Genomic DNA, 16265 nt, shown 5'->3' on the forward strand with positions numbered 1-16265 from the left:
CTGACTGAGCTACCAAAGCACGACTCACGCCCTGTCATCACAGCTTTACTTCTGCCAGTACCTCGTCTCCTACCTTCCAAACTTCACAGAAGCTCTTCTGCGAACCTTGCAGAACTAGCACTCCTGAAAGAAAGGATATTGCGAAGTCATGGGTTAGCCACAGCCTGGGGGATGTTTCCAGAATGAGATTTTCACTCTGCAGCGGAGTGTGCGCTGATATGAAACTTCCTGGCAGGAGAGCTTCTGTAAAGTTTGGAATTTAGGAGACGAGGTACTGCTAGAAGTAAAGCTGTGAGAACGCGGCGTCAGTCGTGCTTGGGTAGCTCAGTTGGTAGAGCACTTGCCCGCGAAAGGCAAAGGTCCCGAGTTCGAGTCTCGGCCCAGCACACAGTTTTAATCTGCCAGGAAGTTTCACACTGAATCATTACTTACTGACTAACGCTGTAACGTTATTAAATTATCCTGTCTTTAAAAATTCATCAGGAAACGATTTAGAGTAGATAAATTTGCTCGAGTGCTTCTCAGGCCTCGCATATCTTCCTCTTTACCAAGTATTTTGCTATTTAATTCTTATTTAATTGTTACTTACTATAATTTATCGAATCCACTGGTAACTGATGCACTGGGAGTTCATGGCCGTGGGCGGTATTCTGCTTAAGGCAGAGATAGGTTACACAAAGCAAAGCCAAAACCACTACAGTACCAGTCACCAAGATGCTTACAGTCACAATGCCATGGCATTGCTTGTCATGATGCGGCCGTATATACTGGAAGATTTTTGCTCGGCGCTAATTCGACCCTTTTCTGAGAGTATAAGTTAATTCAATGAATAAAGGAGGTCCGTGTTAAGGGTGTTGTTTAAACAGGTCAGCTTACAGGTTGATAACATCTCTAGAGACTTTTCTGACCATTACAATGACGTCTATGTTAGATTCATTATGTTTGTTTCCTGTGACAGTATCTAAAAGAGGGAACGTCGTATCTGTTATTTGACAGGTCGTACCATACACTAACATTTTACTATATGTTGCCTGCTGGTATTAGGTTGAATAGATCAAAAATTTCCATTCGTGCTGTATCTAACGCTTCTGGTAATCGTTGCAACGGCGCTCATTGAAGACTGAGACTAGTACATTGTGTGCACAGTATACAATTTCTCATCTGCTGGTCGATATCCTGCCTCCTCATGCTTCATGAGCACTGCTCAGCTAATCGACCCTTGGTTGTCCACTGTCCTCTGTGACTTATACAACACTTCTTCCTTCAAAGCAGCAGATACCACAATGCATGCCCGTACTTCATGGCTGATTTACCCTACTCTTTCAAATGCTTCACCTTATCGCATAACGCAGATTCATTGATGGTTTGCTTGCGGCAAAGGTCTCCACTCGAGTTTCCCAAATCATCCATATCTACTACGCCCAAATTGGCCACTATTAACTATTTTGGCAGGTACACTTTGCCAGAGCCAAATGTATCTACACTCACCTGAACAATGTAATCTAATTTACTTCCTGAACATGAATCACACTTCTATTCACATAATATGTGAAATATCCAATTTGTCGTTAGATTCTAACGGCTCTACAGGCAACACATTGGTAAGTCAGTACCCACACACATCCAGAGTAGTTTCCTCTATGTCTTGAAACTTTAAAGTGCAAACTGAGCTTTAATGAATGTGTACAGAGTTTATTGGTTTCTGTCTTCACGACTGAAGAATCTTGCGATAATGTATGACTTGAAGCTCGGAAATCCTTACCTATAGTACTATACCTCTGAAGAAAAAACAGTCTGCTTAACACACACCGTGTCACTAGGTCCATCTCCTCGAGGTATGTAGCGATCATAATGGCAGCAGCCAATTCCTTTGGATATTACTACCATACTCTCCTTGAAATATCAGTTGGAAGTCCCCTCAAAAATCACCCACTGCCCTGTGCTCTACCTCTTGCAAAATAATTTTATCAGCCTCTTTATTTTGCGTCAACTCATAGGTTTATAAATAGAGTTCCAAGACGCTATTCAACGCATGTGTAAAAGGAATTTTCGCAACGGAAAATAGTGAACGCGGAGATAAAGATTTGGCCCTGTCTGACTACGCCTGAAGCAGATCTTAGGATCTCTTAATTGTGATATTACTTCCTCCTTCTTGCTATTTAACACATAAATTACAACCTAAATATAAATGAATGATTAAGGGAATTAGTAACTACTACATTATAAATCTTGTTTCTGCCTATACATCAAACGTAGATTAAAAACCGCTTTATATTAGAAATGTTTATAGATTCTAATACACTCCTGGAAATTGAAATAAGAACACCGTGAATTCATTGTCCCAGGAAGGGGAAACTTTATTGACACATTCCTGGGGTCAGATACATCACATGATCACACTGACAGAACCACAGGCACATAGACACAGGCAACAGAGCATGCACAATGTCGGCACTAGTACAGTGTATATCCACCTTTCGCAGCAATGCAGGCTGTTATTCTCCCATGGAGACGATCGTAGAGATGCTGGATGTAGTCCTGTGGAACGGCTTGCCATGCCATTTCCACCTGGCGCCTCAGTTGGACCAGCGTTCGTGCTGGACGTGCAGACCGCGTGAGACGACGCTTCATCCAGTCCCAAACATGCTCAATGGGGGACAGATCCGGAGATCTTGCTGGGCAGGGTACTTGACTTACACCTTCTAGAGCACGTTGGGTGGCACGGGATACATGCGGACGTGCATTGTCCTGTTGGAACAGCAAGTTCCCTTGCCGGTCTAGGAATGGTAGAACGATGGGTTCGATGACGATTTGGATGTACCGTGCACTATTCAGTGTCCCCTCGACGATCACCAGTGGTGTACGGCCAGTGTAGGAGATCGCTCCCCACACCATGATGCCGGGTGTTGGCCCTGTGTGCCTCGGTCGTATGCAGTCCTGATTGTGGCGCTCACCTGCACGGCGCCAAACACGCATACGACCATCATTGGCACCAAGGCAGAAGCGACTCTCATCGCTGAAGACGACACGTCTCCATTCGTCCCTCCATTCACGCCTGTCGCGACACCACTGGAGGCGGGCTGCACGATGTTGGGGCGTGAGCGGAAGACGGCCTAACGGTGTGCGGGACCGTAGCCCAGCTTCATGGAGACGGTTGCGAATGGTCCTCGCCGATACCCCAGGAGCAACAGTGTCCCTAATTTGCTGGGAAGTGGCGGTGCGGTCCCCTACGGCACTGCGTAGGATCCTACGGTCTTGGCGTGCATCCGTGCGTCGCTGCGGTCCGGTCCCAGGTCGACGGGCACGTGCACCTTCCGCCGACCACTGGCGACAACATCGATGTACTGTGGAGACCTCACGCCCCATGTGTTGAGCAATTCGGCGGTACGTCCACCCGGCCTCCCGCATGCCCACTATACGCCCTCGCTCAAAGTCCGTCAACTGCACATACGGTTCACGTCCACGCTGTCGCGGCATGCTACCAGTGTTAAAGACTGTGATGGAGCTCTGTATGCCACGGCAAACTGGCTGACACTGACGGCGTCGGTGCACAAATGCTGCGCAGCTAGCGCCATTCGACGGCCAACACCGCGGTTCCTGGTGTGTCCGCTGTGCCGTGCGTGTGATCATTGCTTGTACAGCCCTCTAGCAGTGTCCGGAGCAAGTATGGTGGGTCTGACACACCGGTGTCAATGTGTTCTTTTTTCCATTTCCAGGAGTGTATTACTGATCAACTGCCCAAATCTGCCCCTTTTATGGCTACGCGATGTAATATAAATAACGCGAGATGACTGACATCATCTACGTACCGAACACTAGAAGACACTACTTTCGAGGATGATCTACAGTGGTGTGCAAATAAAACTTACGTAACCACAGCCCTAATTAGCAATATCACCATATGTACCGTGTCCGGTGCGTCAGAGTGATGGTTCTCGTACTTGTCTGCGAAGATGGAAGAACTCCGGCCACAAAATAAACTCATTCAAACACCAGGACTGCAGCAGGCGGTCCGCTGACTAGTATAATCTAATACTGTCTTCTCCTTTCTGTGTTCTACAGACAAGAAACATAAACCCCCAGGACCCCAAGGACGGAATTCAGATGAAGTTCAAAAATGGTTCAAATGGCTCTGAGCACTATGGGACTCAACTGCTGAGGTCATTAGTCCTCTAGAACTTAGAACTAGTTAAACCCAACTAACCTAAGGACATCACAAACATCCATGCCCGAGGCAGGATTCGAACCTGCGACCGTAGCGGTCTTGCGGTTCCAGACTGCAGCGCTTTTAACCGCACGGCCACTTCGGCCGGCTCAGATGAAGTCTCTACGGGAGTATAGACAGAAGAAGTGCTCCCAGTCACTGAACGCTGTGTACTCAACGACGACTCCGTACCCAGAGGTGAAGTCCAGAATCACGTAAGTTCGCAACAGTACAGTATCTAACCGTTCTAGCTATAAAATCTTCTGAGAGCGAAGACAGCAAGGCAGTCTATACCAACAAAAGCTGATGGTTCAAATGGCTCTGAGCACTATGGGACTTAACATCTAAGGTCATCAGTCCCCTAGAACTAATTAAACCCAACCAACCTAAATACATCAAACACATCCATTCCCGAGGCAGGATTCGAACCTGCGACCGTAGCGGTTGCGCCTTTCCAGACTGTAGCGCCTAGAAGCACTCGGCCACCGCAGCCGGCACAAAAGTTGATACTAAGCGACTATCAAACATGGGCGCTCAAAACGGAAGACCTCTTTCTCTCCACCATTGGCTTCCTTCAGAGCTCGGCTCCCCTCCCTCGTAACTGCAGAAAGCGAATCATATTCTCGAAACCACGGAATATTCTCCCTCTCTACAGATTCTTCCGAACACCGACCAGCCATATTTTAGTGTTTTGTCGTCCAGAGCGGAAAGATTGCGAAGAAGTACCTATCCTAATTCATTTGGAATGCATACAATGGTACGCTTCTCCGTGTAAAAATCCTCCGAGGTAAAGCTTCCTTGTTCCTCTCTGCTACATCCAAGATTTTCAGACTTCTAGAAGTATTATCCCGTTATCCTTCCGTCGTCACTACAATTCTAGCCGGCAGCCGCTGTATTGTGCTTCAGCGCTCAGGTGGGCCGACCGTCTTTAAATATTCACATGTACGATGAACAACCTATCAAAGACACCTAATTCCAGTTGCAAATCAAGGCAAAGTATGTAGATGAATGCTTGTAATGTGCGAAATCATAGCCACGTTACAGAGTTTTCTGGTCTTAACCAAGAATGCCTCCACGGACTTCGTTTCTGAGGTATCCCATTGAGTTTTTTTCCTGAAGAATCTAACACTTTACTGTTTGTGGTAGCACCGACAATCCATTCTGAAGTTTCTCCAACGTACGCACGTTATTTAACCACTCATGACACACGGTGTACATCTGTGTCTCGCCTACTAATCGCAACTTAGCTTTAAGGAAACGTACGCCATCTGGCCATTAGTCCAGACTAGCAGAAGCTCCCAGACTGTTAACAAACGTCAGTACATCTTTGGTTTGTTTACCCAAGCAGGGAGTCACTAAACTACCCGTACGACGATCCATAGAAGTTAGAGGCATACCGACTGAGTCTTTTGTCTACACCGTTCAGGTTCCTCCAAGCTCACTAGCTGCTGTAGAAGTATATGTGCTATTGTAACGTGGCACTCTTCGTCTCTACACTGACCATGTGTTTCGGCAATACTTCGACCAGTTCCAGTATTGCCGTTCCTTACGTTTCTGATAACATTTATGTACTAAAATAAAAAAATAAAAAAAAACTTCTAATACACTTAAAGTACACCAAAAGCAAGGACATCTATCACAAAATACTCGAGCAGATATATTGACAGTAATTCCTGAGATGGATCAAAGGCCACGAGATTGTGAACACTGATGTGCTTCATTCTCTTAATGTCAGCAGACACCACACGTAGCTGGCACTATCTGCATACACGGTAATTCGCGGCCTGTTAAATTACAATACTGCTATCCCGCTGGTCGTTAATAATATTCTTTACAATTCCCCTTAAACTTTGAATCATCTGTGGGTTTATCTGGTTTCACGAACTGCATCTTAATATTTATTTGCAAGTCCTTTCAGTTTACCATGACCGTGAATAAAACAAAACAAAGAAGATGACAGCAAATAAAAGCTCACCCAGCAAACCCATACTACTATACTGCACGGTGCAGCCAAAGGCGGAGTTCAGGATCCCTGCTGCAAACGTCAGTGACCACTCTGACACCATTTACATTTTTACAGCTGCTATGGCGTGCTGTGGAGTTCGGTAGACTGAGGTCTAGACGTCGATAGTGTACAACTCTAGGATGGGTAGAAGTGAAGCAGTGAATGGGTGCTTGATATACGCTGGATGGAATGTCCTACAGATCTGTAAAAACATTCATTTATTACACAATATTACTATAATCGTTTTTATTTCCCTGGTTAGTCACCTGCAGAATATCAGCAGTACATACTTGGTGAAGAAGGCACTGTGGCCACGTTATGAAGACACCTGTTATTACTATAACCGTATCATGGCCATGGGAAGCCAGTGCGTGCGGGACATCAGCAGTGCATGCTCAGCGAAGAAGGCACTGCGGCGGCACGCGGCCGGCAGCCACAGGCAGGCAACGGTGTTGTGTAGGCGACTGGTGACGCCAGCGGTATGGCAAGGCCCCTGATACTGCAAGATGAGCACTCAGCATCATCCACGCTGCCTAGATGTAGCAAACAGCCCTGGATAATGCACGCTGTGGCTCTCAGGATCCCCTCGTGGGCCAGGCATAAAAATGTCAGTGCACAACCGCACAGTCTGTCCAGAGCAGAGGCGGGCAGCAAGGGATTTTCCAGCGGAAGTGATGGCAGTTCAATGGTTGCACGGCCCTGGACGAGAGATAGCGACATCCAGGGTTGAATGCAGGCAGCAGCTGAAATAGGCACCCCTAACGGTCCGCTAGTTAGAGAGGGCTAAGTCCACAGCATCGGACTTGGTTCAAGTAGCAGGGCTGCAGCTAGCAGTGGCAGAGTCAGAAAGGGTGACTGGTTCAGCCAAGCAAATTCATAGACTTGTAGATTAAAGGACTCGTAGGCTGACGGAAGTCTCTCCTCGAGGCTGGTGGCTGACAGACACCTAATACTTTTGACTTAAAATGAGAAGTACTTGTATAGTCTTGCCCCGTGTATGTTTTGCTACAGCACTCGTTTTTACGACGTAAGCCACAAAAAGTCTGTGGCTCAGATATGAATTAACCAGACCACTGATGCTGCAATGACTCAGCCTTCTACTGCATCGTTGATATTTTATCTCCAGCTGCGTCTTGTTATGCAGTAAACACCTGGCGTCATAACACAACTGTTGTGTCAGCAGCATTCCCCGATTCAATTTAGCTAGGACAGTTCCGACCTGAGCTGCTTAGGGGGCCCCACGCATTAACCATGGCAGGTGTCTTTTATTTTCACTCAGCTGCGCCATTTAATTGTTAACATTTTACAGTTCCTAGACATTGCCACTCATGTGCAGTAAACCTACTGGCTGCTGCATGACTGGTGACAGAAAAAATTTCAGCGAGGGAACTGATCCAGGCTCATTCCATACCGGAAGCCTCTGGAGACAATTTTGGCCTAGTGTAGAAACTTCAGTATCAATCCGTTTGTTCTATTTCTGACGCAACAAAAATCATTTAATCGGAGAACAACTATGAGGCTACAGCTCCAGCCAATTAAGTGGTCTATACGTGCTGAAGAAATAGTTCAATTACCGTGCTCTTTACCAAGAGTGATCTATGGTTCAAATGGCTCTGAGCACTATGCGACTTAATTTCTGAGGTCATCAGTCGCCTAGAACTTAGAACTAATTAAACCTAACTAACCTAAGGACATCACACACATCCATGCCAGAGGCAGGATTCGAACCTGCGACCGCAGCGGTTTCTCGGTTCCAGACTGTAGCACCTAGAACCGCACGGCCACTCAGACCGGCAGTGATCTATAATCATACAAGTGCCTATGCCGTTTCCCATACATTTCATCTGACTGCCTGTTCCGACTTTCAGAATAAGTTTCAGTCATCCTTGCGACGAATGTGCTGATGGGTCTTTTAATGGAAACCATATTCCCATTTCCACCATATTAACTAAATTCACAACTTGAAAATGGATATTAACAATAGCTCTCACCGAGCTTGCTCGGTTATGGTACACATTACAAATTGATTTGAAAAGTTCCACAAGACAAGAAATAAAAGTTTAGTTAAAAGTTAACACACCTTTGCCTTAGCTTAAGTTTATGATCTTCTAGGGCTTGAAAAAATGTCATACGGTTACAGTGCGCTAGGCCCCTGTGCGAGACGAGATATGGGTTGGGAATATGTTTCTAGCCGTTTTTTCGCAAACGATCAGTTGACATTCAGGTTATACAGACCGTAAACCTCTCGGAATAACTTCGCTATCGTTACTGGTTTCTATCTTTAGCAGTCATAAGGATTTCAGTAAGTAACAAAATACATCACGAGAATCTGTATTGGGTCGAACACACAGTCACGGCAACCAGGAAAACTTTATTTACCTTACATGCATTTTATAACTGTATGAAGGCAATTTGGCCACACGTTAAACAAAAACCTCTCTAGACATAAATCTCCCATTATTTGTACTTACCTGCTGCTGTGCAACTTGATTCAGATATTCATAAGTACAGAGTTTTAACTTATTCTTTTATGTGAAATATATGTGTGATACTCCATTATTTGGACATTTCATTGTTTCTTATGCTCATTTATATGACGCCCACTCATATGACGTGACATAGACACTCAGTGCTACCTTCGCCTGTTTCTTTGCCAGCGAATCACTGGTATCTTTCTCCATACATCGAACATCCATCTGAGCTGTGCCTGTTCTCAGCACTTCCACTCTTTGTTTGATCCGCGGTTCTCTGGATCCGAAACCACGCTACCTTCAAGATGAACCTGAAACGCTTTTTGCAGATGTTGGCTCAAGTTCCATTTTTTTCCACTTTCGCATTACATCTTCATTTATTTATTCTCCTACTTCTACTGCAACTTTCTGTTTATCATTATCTCTCCTTCTGAATTTGCCTAGTCTGTATCAGTATTTCTGTGTAACCAGGTATCTCCAGAATCAGTGTTCAGTCATCATATCGATGTAACGACAATGACTCTTAGCCCGGGAAGTATCTTCAGAATTATAACTCAGAACTTTTAAAGAAGGCAGTCCCTGTCACCATTATTTGCGCAATATTGTTTGACTATGAGCTACTCATGGACACCAACTCAGAATCTCGCTTTTCTTGCATAATATTCCTACCGAGTAAGCTACCTATACGACCTACCCAACAGTTGGTGTCTGGCGTGCTCTCTTTCTTTCTTCCACATTTCCATTTCACAAATCCTCTTACTTTTTTTGAGCCATTAGTCCTCTGATTGGTTTGATGCGGCGAACCACGAATTCCTCTCCTGTACCAACCACTTCACCTCAGAGTTGCTCTTGCAACCTACGTCCTCAATGGTCTGCTGGATAGTTCCAGTCTCTGTCTTCCTCTACGGTTTTTACCTTCTACAGCTCCCTCTAATACTATGGAAGTTATTTCGTTTTGTCTTAACGGATGTCTTATCATCCTGTCTCTTCTTCTTGCCTATGTTTTCCATATATTCTTTACCTAGCCAATTCTGCGGAGAACCTCGTCATTCACCTTCATAATTACCCATCGAAAAGTGAAAGTGGGCGTAGAGGGCGTTGTAGACGCACAGTATGAAGACTTACGGAGGTACCGGAACATTGTACTCATTTTCAGTATTCCTTATAGCGCCATTTGTTGCGACAGGGATCTAAATTTCCAAACGTAATTTTATATTCTTACCTTAGTGCTTTCCTTGTTTTCTGCGCCAGAAGGAAAGGAAGAAAACATTTTTCTTACCGTTTTCAAGTTGCTTTTACAGATCGTAAAAAAAAAAAATTATTCAGATGTACTTTGCTTGTATAAAATGTAAGAATTCCTTAGTATCAGCTCTTCACTCTACAGAAGAGAACAGACATTTTAGTGAAACCTTGTCATGTAAAAACTTTTATGGACAGAGTTCCAATCAGGATCCTAACTCTTTGTCAGTAGTAGTCATAGAAACCGAGCTATCTACACATGACTAATAGCCTCTTTGAAACTTCCGCCGGCCGAAGTGGCCGTGCGGTTCTAGGCGCTGCAGTCTGGAACCGCGAGACCGCTACGGTCGCAGGTTCGAATCCTGCTTCGGGCACGGATGTGTGTGATGTCCTTAGGTTAGTTAGGTTTAAGCAGTTCTAAGTTCTAGGGGACTAATGGCCTCAGAAGTTGAGTCCCATAGTGCTCAGAGCCATTTGAACCATTTTTTTTAAAACTTCCGGACATTAGGTAAGAGACGCTGACAGACTGAAAACATAAGAAGGTTTACAGCGTGATAGACGAAGTTTAAGGGTTCGAATTTCTTTACTACTGTAACTATTACTCATTTTTCTTATTGTGATTCGTATTATTACTTCGATCAATAGTATCGTTGCTAGTTTTAACTATATTACTCTGGATTTATTTGCACTGTGACAGGAATCAAAATATTACCTTTTCCGTTCAAACAAACCTCTGAAAGACTGGAACCAACAACACAGCCAATTCTAGGTTGGTACCGAGATACGGTGGAGAGTTCCTAAACTGAGAAGAACGAACAAAACGAATACTCTTCGCACCGTCACAAGAGTAAAACGTACCCTCGTAATATCAAAGCTAAAACAAAAAGAACAATATACTGGTGTGGTGAACACTAACAATAGACGCGAGGTAAAATGGAACATTAGTTGCAACCTAGAGACAAGACGAAAACGATCTCAAAGCATGCACAGGATTATTCAAGAATGCTGAGAGAAAGGAGATACAGAGGTTGATCGGAATCATGTCCTAGTCCACGTATTTCATAATAATGAAAACAAGACATACTTCAACACTTGCAATAACGGCTTTTCACTGTGTGTCGTACAGAAGTTTTGAATTAAAATAGATAACACGGCCGTCCGTAGTGCCCGTGCCGTTCTAGGCGCTACAGTCTGGATCCAAGCGACCACTACGGTCGCAGGTTCGAATCCTGCCTCGGGCATGGATGTGTGTGATGTCCTCAGGCTAGTTAGGTTTAATTAGTTCTAAGTTCTAGGCGACTGATGACCTCAGAAGTTAAGTCGCATAGTGCTCAGAGCCATTTTCTTTGACAACACGTCGGACACACAATTTGGAAGTACGAAGCTAGATTGAGGAATATTAGGTAGCATCCAGACACATTTTAGACGTGAAAGCGATCCTAATTATAAAGACGGAAACCAGATTCACCACAGTTATCAACTTAACTTACTTAAGTAGGCTATTCATAGAGACTAACGATTCCCCAACTCTAAAAGAGTTATGGAAAATGAAAAAAGAAATTACTTGACAAGACACTCGTAGATGCGACATTAAGCGGAATTTCAGAACCTATCAAAAGTTAAACATTATTTCGACAGGAGGACAGTCTGTCACCGCTCTTGTTCGTTTTAATGTTGGGTATGACCATACAAGAATGAAAATAGAAAGAATCTTGGCAAATGACGTGGAGAATATTAATACTGCTGCGTGCGAAACCAACACGAAATCTGAAAATGTCACATTTCAATCAGATGCGCAATGAACTATTAGTAGTGAATACGGCGAACGTATGCGCAATGAACTATTAGTAGTGAATACGGCGAACGTGGCCGGCCGGAGTGGCCCAGCGGTTAAAGGCGCTACAGTCTGGAACCGCACGACCACTATGGTCGCAGGTTCGAATCCTGCCTCGGGCATGGATGTGTGTGATGTCCTTAGGTTAGTTAGGTTTAAGTAGTTCTAAGTTCTAGGGGACTTATGACCACAGCAGTTGAGTCCCATAGTGCTCAGAGCCATTTTTGAACGGCGAACGCAATAGTCCGACTTCCAGCCGACCTTGCTTTTCCACCCTTGCAATCATCTAGTAAACTCGATATTGACAAATTTTGCAAAATGCATTAACTAATACGACCACCAAACATGGAATGATCATTTTTACCTCAAAATTCGATGAAGCAACGAAAATATCATAACACAGGTTTGAAACGAACGTAAACAGGTAGAAACTCTATATATGATTTCTCTTCATTACATTTTGCAAATGTTAAACGAAAAAATGAACATAACGAAGAAAACAATGGAAATGAACTATCCTGCCGTTTGTCACAGCTAAATTAATAGATGATTGAATTAATTCAGAAATGTTGACACAATATTTGTAGTCAAACGGAACGCAGGTGAGGGATTATCACCAGATAAATTTGACAGGGATGTGAAATGTGTCACTTCTGTTGAATAAATTTAAAAGACTTTACATAAAAAAGGCACTGAAACGGCCATGTAGTCTCGTACCACTCATAAAAACGTGAGGCGAATTTTGACGCATTTAATAATTGTTCTCCCTTACGTCAATTCGACAACATGTTCCCACATTTCAGTAACATTTTAGTAAACATGAAAGGATATTTTGAAACCAAGCACTATAGCAGCATGCTATACAAAGGTCTATCTTTTGTCGAATCGCCCTACAATTAGGGGTGAGTGGATGCTTTTTCAATAATTTCGTGCTCCGGTAACGTACATGACATCAACCAGTCTAACGACACAAATGATAGAAGATAGAACAAAACCGTGACTAGTCACCTAATATGATATAATCCGGGGGTAGTATTGATATTTTGACATATTTTCGTGTTCCACTACCATTTTTCAAACAAAAACAGTTAACCAGTTCCGGAACGATGTTCAAAGAGTTCTGTTACTAGATGATCCTGCAGCCGTACGGGAATTAACTCGTGGCCTGTATAACTACAAGAAAAGAAAGAAATAATAGCATGTATCAGTAGGACTGCCACTTCTCTTACGGCAACAAAGCCATGTCTTAGGTAACATACAAACAAAATACAATATCCCGACGATACGCCATGCCACATTTCGATGTGCAGCAGGTTACCAATATATGGCCAGAAACAAATAATATACACAGTTGTATCGCTCAAGGTGACTGGAGGACACAACAGACTCATATCGAATGAATCTCAACCGTCAAAATACGGCACTTCAAACGAGACTCGGTCCCATCTTGCCCCCAGATAATCGCTAGAGATCACAATGTGGGCAACAGCCTGTCACAAATTAATATCCAAAACCACGATAAGCAACGTAATAATTAGACAGATCTTTTATTCTTATTGAGGTACAAAGAGAACACAGATCTTCATGAACATTTAATTGAACAGAATATTTAATGCTGTGGCCCAAACAGGGAGAAGTGATACTGGCCACAAATCAAGCTATCATATGTGGTGTAGCAACCACAATGGATATGGGGCAGCATTATGTGGTACATATAGTGCTGCGGTGGTGTAATGGTCAGCATTCCTACCTAGTAAGCTAGGCTTATGTGTTACATCATACAATTTCATCAGAAGATGAGGGAATGAGGCTCTATTCCACACCTTCCTGTCCAGGAATCGTGAGTGCTGTTGGCATGGAGTCGCACTGTGTTAGGATGCAGATTTTTGTGACAGTTAAGTCGGAAAATGGAGCGAAGGAATTCTCGTTCCTAACAGCTGATCAATTAGTTACTGACTGCCTGATAGGCATCGATTTTCTGAGAGTGAAAGGTGCAGTAATCGTCTTCTCCTTAGAACGAACAACAGCGAAAATCTTGAAGTAAATCATGGCAAACACCGCCAGAGTCGTCGTATTCAAATCTTACTGAATGAAAACAGCCATAACGTTAGCAACCGTGTAACAAAAGATGAGACATCAGACTGAAACGGACTAGGAGATAATAATGTAATTGAACCTACAGAAACTAAAAAGGAACAAAAATGTAAGTTACATGATGTATTACTACAAAATTTACAGGTATTTACAAGAAAACCAGGTGTTATTAAAACCGATATTTTTACCTCCAAGATGCACATACATGATACTCTGGTGAAAGCGAACAGCAGTGCAAGTTGATATCAAGCAGATCCCAGACTAGAAGGTATCTGAACCATCTACATCACCATACTGTGGACCACCGTTAGCGGTAAGCAAATCTAATGGAAGTATTCGTTTCATGCCATAAATAAAACAATTGTAGCTATATGAACAAGGAATGAAAACGTTGATGAGCAAGTACAAAAATTTCATGGCGTCAAATGCCTTATAAGTTATTATTTAAAAAGGTCTTATTGACAGGTAAAGCTAACGGCAGAATCTAGGAAATATGTTTCCTTCAGTTTTGCTGGTAGGAGTTAAATGTTTTGCGTCCTTCCTTGCGGACTTAATATTTCTCGAGCGTTCACCACAGCTTTAGTTACAGTACTGGGTTCAGAACTGCTACGAAGTGTAACACTGTATGTTGATAACAATGTCACAGCAATAAATAGTTGGGAAGAACACCTACGGATTCTAGAAGGAACGCTAGAAAAGTTTTCACATGCAGGAGTAACGGCAAATTTACAAAAATCCAGGCCTGTAGGAGAAGAGATAAATCTCTAGGTCATATAATATTCTCACTAGGAACACCACTAGATCTTTATAAAATTTTTGCAGTTAAGAATTTCCCATATACAGACTCCAAGAAACAATTAAAAACTTTTTCGATCTCTACTCTTTTTTCTGGAGCTTCATTTCAAACTAGTTACTAATTAACACATCACTAGGTTTACTTAAGAATAACAGTTTATGGGTTTGGACGTACGAGTGTACCAATGATTTTAATGCATTCAAAGAAGCATTAGTTAATTCAGAGGTCTTGTGTCATCCTGACGTGAAGAAAGATTTGTCGCTACAAGTGCCTCAACACAAGTTTGGGCTCGCGCCTCGTTCTACTTGATGAAAAACTAGGTAAGTATGCAGTACAAATGATTAGTTTTGCAAGTAGATCACTCATTCAGTGCGACTGTTCTTATTCAGGGAAAGGATTAGAAACATTTGCAACTGTGTGGGCATACAAAATATTCAGTTACTACATCTATGATAGAAATATAGAGGTACAAACTGATTACCAAGCTTTGACTTTCTTGATGTCCCGCAGATTATTGCATCTGCACCTAGTGCATTGGGCAATGTCCTTACAGGAATATTCATTTGAAGTAATTCACATAGCAGGAATTCAAAAGAGTGTACCTGAGGCATTGTCTAGAGTGTCACAAGGCCTAACCGAAAATGCAGAAATACTCGAACAAGTAACAGACTATCGAACCCTATACATGAAAGACAAATAATACCGACAACACTATACTGACATGTGCAGAAACAAGAAAGAGCTGCAAGAAGTAGATACACATTGGCACAAAGATATAACATAGTTGAAACAGGACAATGCAAGCAGTTTCGAACAATATTATACTCTACAGAATAATGTATAGAAGGCGTCACAACAAAAACTCTTGGTGTGTACGCATACTGTCTGAAAGCGCAGATAAACTTACTTGGTATACACGTCATGTCTGGGGCTCTAAGTTACTACAAAATGTGTAAGGAAAGCCCACGATTTTGCAAACGGACAATGCACCTCTCTTCAGTGGCTATAAATGGAGAAAGCTTTTGCAAGAAAATAGCATGCAAATAACTATAGTATCACGCTTTAACCCACAACAAAATCGACCATTGTTCCACGACTTAGCTTCATACGCACTTACACACACAATCAACACACTCACTGGATGCAGTATCTTGATTTCTTTGAGCAGCTGGTGAATCATCTTCCTAATTATGACACACGGTACACACATGCAGACTTGATGTTGTATGTCAAAGAGAGCAAGGAGTGGATAAATCCTGATCCAGAATTTCCAAGATAAGCAGAATTCTATGAAGAAAATGTAAGATCCGTGTTAACTGGTCTCACTCGTCAACCACATCTTAGAAAATCCCAGAACCACGTTAAATTATGAAATAGGAAATTATGTTTCACTCAGAACTCACCGCAGATCTGAACAGCTCAGACGGAAAAACAGCAAGTGGGCGTTAGTTTATCAACGATCATATATCACAGCAAGCATTTCACCCCCCCCCCCCCCCCCAGGTTGTTATTTGCTCACAAATTATAGAGTCAGTTTGTACCGACGCAAACATTTTAGAAGTTTCAATTCACACAAAACCAGTAAATGAGTATTATGAAAGGTAAGTGCCAGCTAAGAGAAT

At 43.0% G+C, this 16265-nt stretch overlaps 1 non-coding gene across 1 annotated transcript; it reads left to right on the forward strand.

Moving 5' to 3' along the window:
- Positions 1-312: 312 nt before the first annotated feature.
- Trnas-cga (transfer RNA serine (anticodon CGA)) lies at positions 313-387 on the forward strand. Its single transcript has one exon. It is a non-coding gene; the product is annotated as a tRNA-Ser (tRNA).
- The last annotated feature ends 15878 nt before the right edge of the window (positions 388-16265 follow it).

The sequence above is a fragment of the Schistocerca serialis genome, chromosome 7 (genome assembly GCF_023864345.2).
Source record: "Schistocerca serialis cubense isolate TAMUIC-IGC-003099 chromosome 7, iqSchSeri2.2, whole genome shotgun sequence".
NCBI lineage: Eukaryota > Metazoa > Arthropoda > Insecta > Orthoptera > Acrididae > Schistocerca > Schistocerca serialis.